Here is a 14,121-nt window from a genome sequence, read left to right on the forward strand (position 1 = left end):
TTTGATTATTTATAGCTTCCACACCAAAGATAGCCACTATAAGTACCAGCCATAACTAGTGATTATCTAATGGCAGATGATATTTCCTTTTGCACAAGTGTAGAATCCAAATTCATTAATAATCAAATGAGTTATTGGTTAAATGATAAAAAACAGGTTGGAGTCAGTGGAAATTTACCCTTATAAAATGGGAGTTTTCATTTGCATTCAGTAATTTATTTTATTTTGAGGTTAATAGTAAGGGGCTGGTTTAGAAAATATCATGGTCCATGGTAGCCCCCTACTTTAAAGGTACAGAAATATTGCAGCACTCTATCAGTACCTGTTGGCCAACAGCCGGCTGTATGTTTAAAGTGAGGTTTTGCAGCTGATAAACTTTTGCAGAACTTTGCTTAAAACTAACTTGTTAGTTTTGTTGAAATACCAACAAAGACATCATGGTGAAATTTGTCAAATGTAGAGATAATTGTTCATAGACCTAACTTGATCAGTACCTCAAAACAAAATTGTGATCTCTAGAGTGACTCACCATGAACCAACTGGAATATGCACTCAACAATTAGCTTTGAATATATAAACATTTTTTGCACAGTAAATGTGTGAAGAAATTCTAGTTTCTGTATGGGACTGAAGTTACTGTTACATTTTCTTGAAAGTAGTTATCAAAATAAATGAAAATGCATTTAAGAAGTAGAAGCTTCTATACTATGTTTTCATTCATCAACATTTTGGCAGTTTGAGAAGACAACAGGTCATTTTGTCCCACTACCAGTTTGCACACTACCATGGTGCCTATCAAGTAGAAATCCTTTCAAATTCCCACATACCTAACAGTTTGCCTCCTCACATCTATCCAATGTGTACTTTTAAAAATTGCCAGATGCTGTTATGAATATTCAAATATTAGGATTAACTCTCAGATATTAGTGACAAAATGTCATGTTCAGCAAATTTAGAGTGGAATATCATATGTTCAGACAGGTACTTTATTGCTGAGAAGTGATGAAGTCAAATGTGGGTCATCAACATGCATAAATTTGATGTGATTTAAGTAACAATGAAGTTTGAATTTCATTGTTTAGATATAAAAAGTTGTAAATAAGGACAATGTTCCACATGAACAATTTACTTAAATGGCACAGGCCTTGGCAACTCATGAACATATGCCATCAATGCCAACAACCAATCAGATGATGAGCTGAGACTTGTAATCACAGGAATTAAACCAATGCTCCCCTTTAAGATCACTACTCTCAGCTAATTCATCAGAGTCATCCAGGCACCTGATAGACAACAGAAATAGGACAAACCAAACTTTTCAAACCTACTTTTCTAATATCAAATGTCACCTGTACTAATGTACACATTCCATCAATGACAAGGACCATGTGTCGAGCTGAGACTTGCAATCTCATCCACTCAGGAAGGATAATTAATATTCATCATATAAGTAAGATATTTTGTAACATATTAGTTCAATAACACTATTTTCATTTTTAAGATGTAATGGCTGAATTGTATGCATTTATGATGGTATTTCTTTGCTCTACCATGTGGTGAGCAAGTTGAGCAGGAGCCAGTAGGAGTCAGCCTAGCTAGAAGTTAACCTAAGACAAAACAAAAATAATAATTTGCATGCAGAGAGGAAAAATGTTCTTTTTCAATCAGTTTAGTTACTGAAATATAATGGAATATATGCATTTGTACTGTCCAACAAACATGTCATTTTGGGGTTCAATTTTTGTAAATTTTATTTTGAATTCATCAATCTTTTTCTTCATTAGGATCACAACAGGAAAATAAGCATTTTATCCACTTGTGTAATCTTTGTATGGACACTTGCCTAGTGGCCCTGGGCATGCTGGGTGAGACCTGCCCCAGCTGACAGCCCTTTCAGCTGCCCTACTAAATTGGGAGGGTCATAAGGAGAGGAGAATTGTTTTCAACAAGGAAAACTAGCTAGACTTAAATGTCAATATGGTACTATCCATGATTAGACTCTTGCTGGTAATTGTTAAGGAATAATTAATGTTTACAGATTTTGTGTAGTTTCATGAATGAAAGTTTTTTGGATCACCTCATGACGGCATCAGCAGTGGGTTTGGAAAGTGGGGTGGCCAAATTTGAATCTTCTCACTTAACAAGTACATCAGTGGCACACAAAGCATGATATTTTCTTTGGATCACACAAATAGCTGCATAAAGCCTTGATGTCTGAATAAGGGGCAGGGGTCTGAGGGGAGGGGTGTCCATAGCTTATTTCCCAGATTTAGCCATGTGTTTGGCTCTGAAATTATGGTATCTGCATAAAGTGAATCAGAGAAACAAAACTGAAGGTTTTGGGGAAAAGTGCAATTGTCCACCCTTTCTTACCTTCCCTCCTCCCTCCCATGTTATCCAATCCACCCCCCCCCCCTCCCTATCACACCTTCTCATGTTATAGATGTTTAGTGGGACAAGATTAAAGTAGAAGGCAGATACTGAGATACCAATAGATTAGCACTAAAAATTGGAAACGCAAACTAACATGGCCAAAGCTATTTGCTATAGGCCTCAGTAAACCAAGCCCAATCACTAATATTCATGAGTTGTGCACCAAAACAATAGGGATCACCAACTTCCCAACTTATAAACCAAGTATGGTATCACTCTAGTATGCATTTTGTAGAGATATTTTGTTCACAAGCTCATTGTCACATACACACCCAGACACCAACTTGATTGTATAAATTTTAGTTGCCTCCAGTATGGGAAGTAATTAACAAGGAGCCAATCAATTGTTTCAAGACAATACAACTCACTGATGTATGGTGTTTTCTCCTTCTTCAGCATCATAACTACTGTGTTTATATCTTTGGCATCAATCATTTTGTCTATATAAAAGAAAAATATGTAATGACAACCTAGACCAGTAGAAATATCATGGCTTGCTTGCACTACTGATCATTTTTTCGCATGAAATGATAGTTAGTGTGAACTTTTCATTGTTTACCAACAATTAATCACATAATTAAATTAGTAAGGGATGAGTTTGCATATGATCAACCACCAATAGAAATGACTTCCTTGCCAAAAATGAGCTATTAGCCACAAAAGTTGTTATTAATTAACTTTTACTAAAAAGTGCAAATTGTTCAAATCTGCATTGTTGGTAAAGTAATGATAATAATCATATTTACATGAGTTCAATCCAAATGGAAAAAATAAAATAATGTTATAGCCATACAGGAATTAACATTCTAGTTTAGCAAATTTAACAAAATGGTAAAATATTCTCCAATATGATAATTTCTCACTAGTACATGTTAACACCTACAGTAATCAACCAAGAAAATCTGGTAAAAAAAACCACAATTATTAAATGTAACAGTCATGATATGTTTTTGGACTAATTGGCATTAGAATGGAATGATCCACACAACACAAATACAACTTTATGAAATGTAACAAAACATTCACCCAATTATTGGCATGTAGAAATCTTGTATTGGTCCATAAAGTTTGTTTTTACATTTTATGTTTGAGTTTTAATAAAGTTTTCAAATTTTGGTAAGGTCAATTTATGTGTACAGCAGCACATTCCATGCTTGATGAAATTTTACCTACTTTATAGTTGTGTATATATTGAAAACTTAATTCATAATTAATTTATGGTATGAGTACCAACAATCCAACATAACATGGCATATTGGCTCATTTAACTATATAACCCAAGATTCCATTATAAGACATACACACACACATAATCACACAAAAACATGCAGACTTCACTATGTCTGATCAAACCTCTCACCTCTAATCTAGGATTTTAACTTTCTTGCTGGTCTCTTCGCACGAGTCCCTTGAATGATGATCTTTGAGCTTTGCATGGTGATTATCACACTGAAAATAAACAAGGTTTGAGGTTATAATGATGCATTCATAGTTTTAAACAGCTATGGACAACTTTTCTGGGAGTCCTCCTGTTCCAAAGTTTAATCTTTCCCTACCCCTCCTCCACACCCATACCCACCATTCCCCAATAGCCTCCTTTACTCTCTTCTGCCCCCTCCCATACAATATGACAGGGAAAACTTGTAATACATGACTCGTAGACTGCTTCATTAACACTACTATGCCAAGAGTTTTAAAATGTCTTTGAATCCTAATTGTCACAAGCAGTTGACAAACTGTCCATGCTTATCATGCCTTATCGATAACACAATGGCAATCCAATATTTGCAAATATTTAAGTACAATCACAAACAACATTAGCAATGGCAATACATCCAGGCCAGCCAAGTTGGTGTGATCAACAAAAATCAAAATTATGTTTCAACTGGATTCTCGACTCTGATATTCTTGTCCCGGCCTTTACTCTGATTCTGACATGGCTTGGACTCAGGACATGTTGACTTGGACTTGATTTTGGACAAGTGAACCTGGCTTAGAGCCCTGCTATATGCCTCACTATTGATTGCTCAGATCATATTAATTAGGTCACATGGGAAAATACTATATTTTATGAATTTTTAAATGGTAAATCTGAACTTCTTCAAATTGGCTGGCCTCGAGATACTGCTACTGAAGTTGTGATTTTACTTAGATATTTGTAAAACATTAGATTTCCATGATTGTAGTTGTATAAACAATGATGAACCATAGATAAAAGTGCTTTTCCAATGTAACAGCATGTTGGGCAAGGAAATGACAGCTAAAAAGGAAAGAGAACAGAAATAAAAATTACAGGACAAACATGAAATTACAACCACAAAAATTAAAAAATTACAGAAACACATTCAACATTAATCAATAAGAAAAGCCACTGTAAGCTTGGATAAAAAAAGTTCATCACTGCAAGCAACAATTCCTGCTTTCCTGAAATGATGCAAGTGAAAGATAGTATAATTGACCCTTGAACAGGAATTCCGATTCACAGCCTGACTGGACAAGCATAGCCAATGTTAGCTCACACATATAGTCTGTATGAAAAAATAATCAGAAATGCCTGCATGCACATAGCCACAACCAAAGATGTACAAATCATCAAACAAGAACATGAATAAGTAAATTCAGCCTGAGAGTTGATGATGGGGATATTTTAGGTTACAAACCAAAATTATCATCAAGTCATGCACCAGTGCTCAACCTCTGACCAGTGAGAACTGCTTAGGCGTACCTGATATTTATATAGGCTATCATTAATAAGAGAATGCTGAACTTGGTCTGTCATTTCTCCATAACCTGAATTTTCGAGACTCACAAAACACACATCATTTCTATTCATAGCAGACTTAAATCAAGTATCCATAGGACACAGTCTGCCCTTTTACAGATGTCATGAAAATCCCTTTCTAACCCCTCTACTTCACCAATTTCTGGAAGGACCACTTTCATCATGCCACTAATGAGCTTTCTGCCAAAGTCTAACTGGACATACAATATATGGCCAAAAGGCTAGGTAATTAAACTACTGATGAACAGGACACTCTTGTCAAAATGCAAACGTTCTACAGCCTCTGATATGGCAAGGTTCATCCTTGGCTTGCACAATGACAGACTGACTACCCATATCAGAGATATTCATTCCTACAATCTGACCAAGGATAATAAACCATACTCACTGTCTCAGACTGGAACTGTTTGTAAGTTGATCCTTAACTGTTCCAGCCATCTGTGAGTCTACCTAGGTCCCCATCTATCAGTCCTGAGACAAGAGACACACCCCTTCACAGACCATACTTTGCTATAATCATGTCAATTAGTTCATTTTTCATTGCTATTTTATGTCTATTTGAAATTCATCAGTTCAACAATGTTATACGCTTTGAGGATGAATTTGAAAATTATGTCAACAAACATCACACTTTTTACAAAATATTTAACCAAGGCATAATAGCGCAACTGATGAATATGATTTGGTATCCACCATGTTGTACGATATCAATATTTAAGCAGGTAATCATTTAAACACTTTAAGATGGCAGCAAAATGAATTGATTAGCTGCAAACTCTCCTGTCCATCAAAAAATCACTGCAATATGCCATATATTCAAGTCACAATTTCATTCTCTGAATACTTTATTTCAACATACTTCCATCTATTTCTATCTGCAGGTTTTCCTTCCAGTGTGTCATCACTTAAATTCTTAACTCTAGTCGCCATCAAAATCTGAGTAACTACTGTACAGTATAGGATTGCCCCTCTGTGAAGATACAAATAAATTAAAACATGGTTACTATCTTAGAAACTTACATGATGGGTTATTCAATACATTATGGGTCCAAAAGTGTGGCATTTTGATAAAATATTTACTTTCAAAATTTAACAAAAGTATTGTGAGTAAATATTATGACATAAAAATAGTATTTTTATTGCATGTGCTACCAAGACACCAAGCTCACTATCTCCAAGTTAATAAAAGTCTTCAGTCTCAAAACCTGGTTTGATTATACATATTAGCTTCACCTTTTTATAACATTTCATACTATTAGTATTATCTCAACAAAAATTTGTTACAGTACTTGGCTATCAAAGATTTCAATAACTATCAGGGTTGAAACTGAAATTTCTTTACTTTTCCAGGATTTTCCACTGGACAAATCAAAGTTATCCACTGCCGAAAAAAGTTACTGACTGACTGGAGTAACATCACACAACACAAAACATGGTCTAGCCACTTACAACATCTTCAGATCTAGCTGGAATAGAGTTACTGACTGGCTGGAGTCACATCACACAATATGAAACATGGTCTAGCCACTTAAAGTACTGCATCTTTAGATCTAACAGGTGAGACCTTGTGAACTGTGAAGGGTTATTTCTAACAGGAGACCTTTTGAACCGTGAAGGGTTATATCTGAAAGTAACTTGCAATAAAAGTACTTTTGATTAAGGACAGAAGTACAGGATGCTACTACAATTCCATGCTGATTGAGCAGAAAAGGAGAGAGCTAGATGCTGTCATTCAAATTGGAAGAAGAATGTGAGTTCCTTAATAAAAAAAGGCAGTAATTTTACTTGTCAAAATATTAGAACTTTACTTCTTACATTGTGTGAATATGATACTTTTCACAAACATTTGCTACTTACATTTGTCCTCACTAGTACTTAAGCCGCAATCTTTGGCCTTTGTCCTTCACCTGGTGTTGCCTGGCTACATGGTGTGCAAGGTAGAGGACATGCTTCTCACAACTGACACACTGTATTGCACATCTATTCTCCATATTTGCCTATAGGAGAATATACGAGAATAAAAAAAATTGCTGTATCAAAGATTATATGAGATTCTGTATGGAAGGATCGATAAACATTTTGCCTGTGAGTCAAGAAAAGTATCTCAATGGGACATAATTAAAGTAATCGTGTGTTGAAGCGGTGAAGCCTTGAGAAAAGTGAGGCAAAGAGCCAGATCATTTATAAGTCGTCATACAAACATTGTCTATTCGACTTTGAAAACGGAATTTGATTTTACCCATTTTTCCGAAAGAGTAGGTGTACTTTTCACAAGAGAGACATGTTATGGTGACCAGATCAGAGTAGTAAGTACTATACTCCTGACTTATAAGAACCAACTTTGAAACATTTTCTCGCCTCTTATGAACAAGTGGAGTGCTTTATGCAACTTTTAATGTCTGGAAAGTGTCATTTCCGGTATCAGAGAAGCATATGGCAAACATTTTCTTGCTTGTATTATTTTAGTGCTCCACTCAGATAGTGCCATAGTTGTCCCAGGAAAATGCAGTGAAGAAGCAACCCTCCCTCCACCTTCCACCCCACTCCCCTCCCTCTTTCCACACACCTACTTTTGTGTAATATTTCCATATTAGTCTGTGCATGCAGTTTTCAGTTAAATGTTAATGTTGCAAAGTGGGTAGTAGATTATGCAGGATAACAGATCCCACCTTATGAAGTGAGAGTGCAAACAGTTTGATGCATATCTACATTCAGTCACATATTGTCATCAATAGATGAGATGTTATCACGAGTGGTGGCTTGAGTGTGTTGTATTGCCTACAAAGCTTTGTCCAAACATGGTAAGTGAATATCATTAGGCCTTTAAATCATAGTTGAGTAAATTTATGCAAATTGCCTGTAATTAAAGTTACTATCCAGAACATACCTGGCTATAGGCTTTGGCCTAGCCTACCTCAAGACTCAGATTACTGCCTAGGCTTTAGCCTGCTTTACTGCTTAGGCCCTATACCCTTTTGCCACACTAACTTGTACATTGTTGGGAATATGTTGCAAATGGAGAATGTGTTTGAATATTTGTACAATTCTAGTAGATATATTAATAGACTGAAATATTGTAGGCTTCGTTATGACCTAGGCGAACCTACGTTAGAATCTTACTCTTCAGACTGGAAAGAACTGTGACCATATGCCAAAGAAATACGCCAAGGTGGATGTGATTTTGTTCTGTATTTGTACGCCACACTATCTAAGCGGAGCACCACCATCGGTTGGCGCGGAGCGTACACAAAAAGTTTTGGTCAATAATGCCTCCCAGATCGCAGGAAATGGCACTTCCGGGACCATATAACTTACATCTGTAATTGTATATATGGAGGTTTCGTGTAATGAAAATTTGGGTGAAATTATCATGCGTAATAGTGATAGTAATATATTAGTACCACCCTGGAACACATCACATGACGCTCCATGCATGGTACGCACGTATTTACTGTGTGAAAGTTTCTCCAGATTTATTAAACTCGATGGTATGAACCATGTTGCGTCACTTGCACTGTTGCGGCTGAATTTTCCTCCACGCTTACGCGATACGCCACGCCAACTGTTGTACTTTTCCCTGGGGCAGTAATGTACGTTGTACGCCAAATTTATTGGCGTACACTTCCATACGCCAAAGATCTTTGTGTGAAAGGTCGTACTTTCCAGTATGGCTCTTCAGTAGACCAAGGGCAAGGTAGGCTATGTAAATGTCATCTTCAGTTATTCTGGCATGTGGATCTATCATTAGGGATAAAGGATAAAGAAGGATAAAGATAAGTAAAATGAGGTGGTGATAATTGCTGTCATTAGGCTTAAGTCATTTCGCATCCAAAAGGACAGCCGTATAGCTGGTCTAGGCCTAGGGGCCTACAGTAGGCTAACTAGCCTACATCCAACTTTCCAAGGTCCAGTGAATAACAATATAGGCTAGCACTACTCACTAGATCATTAGATGGGCAGACGACACTAAAGTAATTATATTTCTATGTAAATGCTTCTGCTATCGCTTCTTAATAATTACCTGTGAAGCTGCAGTACACTGCCACATTTTTGGCGAAATGCGGCACACGATATCACCATTTTGAGTGATTTATGTAAACTTTATCACTTTAGTTATGTCAAAGGCATACCGCATAGTGTTTGTACTTCGCGCTGGTACTTTCTTGCCGTACAAAGCAAGGCTGAGGTTTATGGCTATGGCAAGCCATGTGGGACAAACACCGCATAATATATCCGCGTATTAATTCGAATATATACGCGTATTAATTCGAATATACATGTGTTGTACATGACTGTGTAAAGTTTCGCTCTTTGGAGCGATCTCGCGAGCCCGCCAAAACATTTATCCTTGGTAAATGTACACAGCAAGAGCGGAAATGTTTTTTTTTTTGTATATTCTAATTAATCCGTGCATATATTGGATTTAATCCCCATATGTATTTTATTTAATACGTGTATATATTGGAATTAATACGTGTATATATTCGAATTAATACGTGTATATATTCGAATTAATACGTGTATATATTCGAATTAATACGCGGATATATTTAAGCCATATGATTGGCTAATAATATATACGCGTATATATTTTAATTAATACGCGTATAAATTCCAATTAATACGCGGATATATTGTGCATCATTTGTCCCACATGGCTTGCCATATATGGCAAGCCATGTGGGACAAACACTGCATAATATATCCGCGTATTAATTCGAATATATACGCGTATTAATTCGAATATATATGTGTTATAGCCTACATGTGAAAAGTTTCGCTTTTTGCAGCGATCTCGCGAGCCCGCCAAAACATTTATCGTTGGTATATGTACACAGCAAGAGCGGAAATGTTTTTTTCGTGTATATTCTAATTAATCCGTGCATATATTGGATTTAATCCCCATATGTATTTTATTTAATACGTGTATATATTCGAATTAATACGTGTATATATTCGAATTAATACGTGTATATATTCGAATTAATACGTGTATATATTCGAATTAATACGTGTATATATTCGAATTAATACGCGGATATATTTAAGCCATATGATTGGCTAATAATATATACGCGTATATATTCCAATTAATACGCGTATAAATTCCAATTAATACGCGGATATATTTATGCAGTGTTTGTCCCACATGGCTTGCCATAGTATGAGGTTAGTTCCGAGGTGCCATAGGAATACTAGTGAGGGCTTTTGAAAACGGAAGTACGTCACAGTTCAACTTCCCTGTTGTCGAAACACCTTGGAACTAACCTCAGCCGTTGGTAAACGTTTGTACCATAGAAATACAAAGATAGAGAGGTCCAGAGGTCAGATCTTTTGTATGAGACCATTCAAATTACTATCTTGCGCTATCGCATGAAGATATCTTTTCAAGACTGTATTGAGAAGGAAAATGTTGATCAAATAACCCTTCGATTTTTTTTAGAGGATGAAGAGAGGCTAAATGATAAATCACGGGCTTCTCCAAACCAGGGAGTTGTTATGGGATAACAATTCCCTGTTCACACCAGGCTGTCCAATAGGACACAAACCCATACGTCTTTTTCGGCATATATAATGACAGAGATATTTGTGAAGAATATCCCTCCCAGCTAGCTAACAACAGAGAAGTATTTTGTTCCGTTTGGGAGATGTTTTAGTTTAAAAGTAGTTCTGAGAGATGACATTTCATCAATTTGTGATGTCAGTGTTTCGTTTCATTTTCATATATTTTTGTTTCTTCGTAACATACAATAATAACAATATATAAAAATTATGTGTCAATATTGAAAGATAAATTTGTGTTACGAAAGGAAGTGATCTAAAAAAATCTTTAGGGAATAATTTGTGACAATTCAAAAATCCCCATTTTCATGATTACAATGATGTCCCCATTTTGGTAATATAAAATACTCAATTCCTGTGTCCTTTTATTTTTTTAAAAGTGCACTTCTCACCAAGTGAAAAAATGTAATCATGCAACAAAGGGCATATGTTGTTGCCAAAGTTATTAACCCAGCAAAAAATGTACCCTAATTTTACCGCGGTAAACTATGGTAAATGTGTGGTAAATAGGGTAAATGTGTGGTAAAATTGTGGTAAAATCAACTGCGGTACATTTACCGCAGTTTTACCATGGTATTACTGTGGTAAAAGTACGGTACATTTACCGCGGTAAATTTACCGCAGTTTTACCATGATATTACCGCGGTATAAGTAGGGTAAAAGTGCGGTACATTTACCGCGGTAAATTTACCGCAGTTTTACCCTACTTATACCGCGGTATAAGTAGGGTAAAAGTGTGGTACATTTACTACGGTAAATTTACCGCAGTTTTACCATGGTATTACCGCGGTAAAAGTGTGGTACATTTACTACGGTAAATTTACCACAATTTTACCATGGTATTACCGTGGTAAAAGTAGGGTAAAAGTGTGGTTCATTTACTGCGGTAAATTTACCGCAGTTTTACCATGATATAACCGCGGTATAAGTAGGGTAAAAGTGCGGTACATTTACTACGGTAAATTAACGACAGTTTTACCATGGTATTACCGCGGTAAAAGTAGGGTAAAAGTGTGGTACATTTACTACGGTAAATTTACCATAGTTTTACCATGATATTACTGTAGTAAAAGTAGGGTAAGTTTATATGGTACATAAACTACATATGTGAAATTCCTACAATTGTGCCTTGATTAACCACAGTAAAAATAGGGTAAAACTATACGGTGCAATTATACTATGGTAAATTTACCATAATTGTACCACAGTAGAACATATATGGGTCACACTATGAAACATGATGGTACATTTACAGCAATTTTTCCATGATTTTTTCCCATATTTTTGCAATACTGATATGACAAACCTTTTGTTCTACTCATATCTTAATGTTGGCAATATAAATTACCTGTGGATATGAGTTGAATAAAGAAGAGAGACAAACTGCTATTCTTATATGTTATAGTATGCATCTCTTTTCCTAAAAAAAAACAAGCAGAGGATAGATACATAGAGAATTCCTTCATGGAATCCCTGATATATTTGAGAGAAGACAACAATTAATTCTTTTTTCATTATTAGGGAGAACCTAAAAGCCTTTAAAATGAAAAAAGAACTATATAAACTAGCACACATAAGGCATAGGTTCTGTGCCTCAACACTGTGGCACACAAAAATTGACCAATCAGTGTCCTCAGATTTGGGTATTCTCTGTCAGGTCCAATAAGTGACTTGACAAGTCTATGTAATTATGTTCAGAGTACTCTTTCCATTTAAAACAAGTCTTTGAGGACAATAAGAGATCAAAAGTCCAATCTGGACTACCGATCTAGTCAAAAGAAGAGAGTCAGGAATCATACCAGCTAAATGAAATTCAACAAAGCTTTCTCATGTGTGAAACCTCCATGGATTTGATGAATTAAAAACTGATGCATTCTACAACTGAGGACTTGTATGTCAGGCATACAACCATTACAATAAGGGTAACAGCATATAGCCAAATCATAATACAGTACACTGATGGGTGAAATTCAAAGGAATATATGGTGTACATGCTAATTGAAATAAGGACAAAATCATGCTCATTGCAATGTAAGGTAAAACTGTCCTGCAATTAGTGTAAAATCATGGTAAACTGAGGTAAAACTAAGGTAAAAGCGTAGTAAATCTACGGTAAAATTGGGGTAAAATGCGGTAAGGGCGTGGTAAAAGTATGGTAAATTGAGGTAAAACTAAGGTAAAAGCGTGGTAAATCTATGGTAAAATGGGGGTAAAAGAACGGTTAACTGTGGTAAAAGCGTGGTAAATATACGGTAAAATTGGGGTAAAAGAACGGTAAAACTGTGGTAAATTTGGGGTAAAAGCGTAGTAAAAGTGTAGTAAAAGCGCGGTAAAAGTATGGTAACACCGTGGTAAATTGGGGTAAAAGTGAGGTAAAACCATGGTAAATTTGTGGTAATTTACTGCGGTAAACCGCGGTCTACCGCGTCCATAGGGCCAAAACACCGCGGTAATGTACAACAAATTTACCACGTTTTTACCCCGGTTTTACCGGGGTAAAAGTGTGGTATGTTACCGCGGTAAATTTGAGGTAAATTTTTTCCTGGGAAAATATGTTCCTTTTGTTGAAAAACATGAAAATACTGGAACTCGTAGTACACAGACGGAATCCATTGTGTTGAATAGGTTTGAGGTAACTATAAGTAGTTGTGGTTGCCCCCTCAAGTTGCTCCTCACATGTCCCACCGTGCCCCTCGATCGATGTTTGAGTCCCTGTAGAACCCTCTTCGATCCGCCAACCCTGTTTTAAAGAGAACATCGGCCGCCCGTTGGTCATGGGACCATGCATGCATGTCAAAGGCCCCCGATTAAGGGATCACAACACTATAGAAGAAGAAAAGTGGCAGAAAGAGGGAGAAAACGAGGGAAGTGACCTACTTAGAAACCGGCATTCACTGAATTTTCTTTCCCGGTTTCTAACTGTAGGGTGAGATATTAATGAGATTTAACCGCACACTGTGTGATTAAACTGTAAAAACGATGCCATGTCGTGTGTTGAGGCACCGAAAGTTATATGTTTGGCCAAAACTGACCCAAAATGGCCCTGCCCAAGTCACAGCGTAAAATGCAAGGAGTTCACTGGTACTATTTAGCAGGATTTTCAATTTTTTAATGCATTTTTCTTGTCTTTTCTTCAAACTTATCAGAGGAGAAGTTTTAATTAAAGTGTCCTTTCCTTCCCTTTGATCTCAACCCACCTACCACTCCTTCCGAACCTTCACAATTCGATCCTCTGTTTATGGTAGTGCATGCTATTAGTTTTTAATATTTCTATGGTTTATTAGTGGCAGAAACGAGGTATCACCTAAATTATATGAGTACACAAGCACCTGAGTGTAATTTCT

General features: G+C 36.3%; 1 long non-coding RNA gene across 2 annotated transcripts; it reads right to left on the reverse strand.

Annotated features, from left to right (window-relative positions):
• Positions 1 to 1,256: 1,256 nt before the first annotated feature.
• On the reverse strand, positions 1,257 to 9,377 carry LOC139960665 (uncharacterized). 2 transcript variants are annotated; one of them, XR_011790582.1, is made up of 7 exons: positions 9,237 to 9,377; positions 8,660 to 8,953; positions 7,073 to 7,212; positions 6,075 to 6,185; positions 3,794 to 3,882; positions 2,802 to 2,873; positions 1,257 to 1,283 (listed from the first exon to the last, which is right to left on the reverse strand). It is a non-coding gene; the product is annotated as an uncharacterized lncRNA (long non-coding RNA). The 2 variants fall into 2 exon arrangements; XR_011790583.1 differs by lacking the exon at positions 2,802 to 2,873 and having other exon boundaries at positions 1,265 to 1,283.
• Positions 9,378 to 14,121: the final 4,744 nt, after the last annotated feature.

This window comes from Apostichopus japonicus, chromosome 19 (genome assembly GCF_037975245.1).
Source record: "Apostichopus japonicus isolate 1M-3 chromosome 19, ASM3797524v1, whole genome shotgun sequence".
Lineage (NCBI taxonomy): Eukaryota > Metazoa > Echinodermata > Holothuroidea > Aspidochirotida > Stichopodidae > Apostichopus > Apostichopus japonicus.